Source organism: Nanorana parkeri, unplaced genomic scaffold (assembly GCF_000935625.1).
Source record: "Nanorana parkeri isolate BGI_ZX_2015 unplaced genomic scaffold, ASM93562v1 scaffold2339, whole genome shotgun sequence".
Classification (NCBI taxonomy): Eukaryota; Metazoa; Chordata; class Amphibia; order Anura; family Dicroglossidae; genus Nanorana; species Nanorana parkeri.
The window spans coordinates 129,344-132,601 of NW_017308607.1; the positions used below are offsets into that span (position 1 = coordinate 129,344).

The window sequence follows — 3,258 nt, forward strand, 5'->3', positions numbered from 1 at the left end:
CGTGAACGAGACCTAAAGGAGATCGTACGGTAAGGACCCATTCACACTGAGCGGAAAATCATGCGATTTCCGCCGCGATATGGCGCATTTTTGCAGCGCAATATCGCGAGAAGTCACCGGCCAATGATTTTCTAATGTACAGTCTTAATGTACAGCTCCATGTCGCTCGTCGCGGTCGCAAGCTGCGCCTGCAGGACCCTTTTTCCTGTGGATGTCGCGCAAATTTCCTTTTTTAATGCAGCCCGACGATGAAGATCGCGCGATCGCGGCTGGAACGTCGCGCTATCCTGCCGCGCCGAAATTCGCTCGAGGTAAGTGTCGCTTACTGTGAATGGGGCCTTATTGTAACACGCGCAGTCGCCTTAAGGCCCCATTCACACGTAGCGACATACCTTTTGCAGCGGCCGGGATAGCGCGACTTTAGGGGCGACGTTCCAGCGACGATAGTGCGACCTTCTCCGTCGGGCTCCATTACAAAAAAGTAAAATCGCGCAAAATCCGCGGAAAAAAAGGGTCCTGTAGAAGCGACTTGCGACGCGAGACATGGAGCTAAGACAGCTTCATTGAATATCATTAGCCGGCGACTTCTCGCGATATCGCGCACCAAAAATGCGCAATATCGCGGCAGAAATCGCGCGATATATATCAATACGTGTGAATGGGGCCTTAGGTGGATCCAACCGCGCCGACTACTATCTTTCGCCGCATAAACCGCGCTTCTCCGCTCCTACGATAAAGCCGTTATATCACATGACTCCGCGCGCACATACAGGCTACAAACCGTTACTAGCTTAGGCGTGAGCGGCCCGAGCGTGCCAGCGTCTTTTTGGAAGGGGGGCGACCTCGGCGTTGGATGGCGCAGGCGGGAGGAATGCGAGGCTCCCTCAGGCGCGCTAACGTCATACCGGCTTTTTTTCCACTTCTTATTAACATTTCTTTCCTTTTCGCTCATCTCAGGTTTATCTAAGGCCGTGCGTGCCGCCGTCCTGCGTGAACACACTGGGCCCTATTCATTTCCCTCCGCCCCGGCCGGCCATCCAGGGAATTGGCGCTTTCACTCCTCCTCCTTCTTCATATAACAGTCAGGAGAAGTATTTTCTGTCCTGTTCCACTGCAGCCTGCCAGAGCCCGGCCGCCGCCGCGCTGCGTGCAGCCCCAGGCACATGGTTTCCATTTCACCTGAAGAGGCCGCAGCTGTGTTTTCAAAGCCCCGATTCCCAGAAGGGGAGAGGGTGTTTGTGTAGTTACGGGGAGGCCGGGAGAGCAGAAATACACGGCGGAGCGACGCACGTCCTGCAAAAAAAAAAATAACAATAAGACGGCGCAGAGCGCTGCGGAGCTGCTGTTAACCCCGTCCGTGCCGCATTGCAGTCACATATTCGGAACCCCCCCTCCCCCCATGTTTATTATGGGTTCCCATTCACACACAATACCTAAAAACATATTTTTTTTAGATTTCATGCGCTTCTAGTGTCTTTGGATGAAACATCTGTCTATAGAATGTATGGGAAGCTTTTGGCAGCTTCTATTGTTTAGAATAGATGGGGAGGAGCCAGGAACTCTCATTTTCCTAAACATACAATGTATCACCCGAGCCTTGAGATCTTTAACCCTTTGTTAGGACAGACAGTGTGCGCATCTAGTGTGCAGGCAGTGGTGTATTTTGGTTTTGTGCTGACCTAGGCAAGACTAAACTCGGGCACCCCCCCCCCTCAATCTAATATTTGCCCCTCCCCTTCCTGTTTAGGACATTTTGCGCAACCTGTCAGTCACTAGATTTAGCGCACACGGGGTCTCAGGAGAGCTGTGCATGGTCTCAGGTGGGCCCTAAGGGGGCACAGAAGAGCTGTGCAGGGTCTCAGGTGGGCCGTACGGGGTCTCAGGAGAGATGGGCATGGACTCAGGTGGGCCGTACGAGGTCTCAGGAGATGTGCATGGTCTCAGGTGGGCCTACAGGGTCTCAGGAGACCATGCACAGGAGAGCTGTGCATGGTCTCAGGTGGGCCATACAGGGTTTTAGGAGAGCTGTGCATGGTCTCAGGTGGACTGTCTCAGGAGAGCTGTGCATGGTCTCAGGTGGGCCGTCTCAGGAGAGCTGTGCATGGTCTCAGGTGGGCCGTCTCAGGAGAGCTGTGCATGGTCTCAGGTGGGCCGTCTCAGGAGAGCTGTGCATGGTCTCAGGTGGGCCGTCTCAGGAGAGCTGTGCATGGTCTCAGGTGGGCCGTCTCAGGAGAGCTGTGCATGGTCTCAGGTGGGCCGTCTCAGGAGAGCTGTGCATGGTCTCCGGTGGGCCGTCTCAGGAGAGCTGTGCATGGTCTCAGGTGGGCCGTCTCAGGAGAGCTGTGCATGGTCTCAGGTGGGCCGTATGGGGTCTCAGGAGAGCTGTGCATGGTCTCAGGTGGGCCGTATGGGGTCTCAGGAGAGCTGTGCATGGTCTCAGTAAAATGTAAATTTTGGTATGTGAACAGGAACATTAATAAATGTAACTTGTATGGTTATACTGTCCCATTGGGTCCCAAACCCTACTCCATAGACGCCATGGTTGCCGTACACTGCATTAACGATGGTCAAGAAGCCTGAAACACCTGCGTGCCGTTTGGGATCAATGGCTCCATGATAACAGGTTCTATTTGCACTGTGCACCGTTCGGTTCCGGGTGTATATTTTACCTTCTGTTCTAAGAAGGCTTTTATTGCGCCGCGCGCCGATTCCGTTATCGGGCTTTCTTAATTCTCCGAGTCCCCTCCCACCACAACCGGTACGGTTACACTGTCTCGATAAAACGATTTACGAAACAGATGATTGTCTCGCCCCGCCCCTCACCCTCTCAGATTTCTGAAAAAAGGAAGAATTATCCTTTAAGAAGAGCCATCGATACTGGTAATACGCTCTGCGGGAAGGATCCGTTCCTGTAAAACCTATTTGAGGGAAAAAAGAAAGGAAATCTTTCGCCACGCTCGCTACGAATATTTGCAATAATGAGATTTCCAGTGATTTTTGCCGGTCGTCGCCTCTCGGAGGCCTCGAAATGAAAGCAAATGATTGATCGGTCACGGTCAGCGTGTGTGTCCCGGCGATTCTTGGAAGGAAACCCCTTTTAGAGAATGGGGAGACGCCTGAGCTGTGAGGCCTGCCAGGAATAGGGAGGCAGGATTTGGAAGGCTGCCGTCAGCAAGCTGTGTGTGTGTATGATACACAGCATTAACATTACAGGAAGAACCTCTTCCAGGAATAGACCAGCGAGGGGAGGGGAGGGGG

General features: G+C 53.2%; 1 protein-coding gene across 1 annotated transcript in view; it reads left to right on the top strand.

Moving 5' to 3' along the window:
- SOCS3 (suppressor of cytokine signaling 3) overlaps positions 1 to 3,258 on the top strand; it is a 7,488-nt gene that overhangs the window by 372 nt on the left and 3,858 nt on the right. The gene's annotated exons all lie outside the window — the stretch shown is intronic.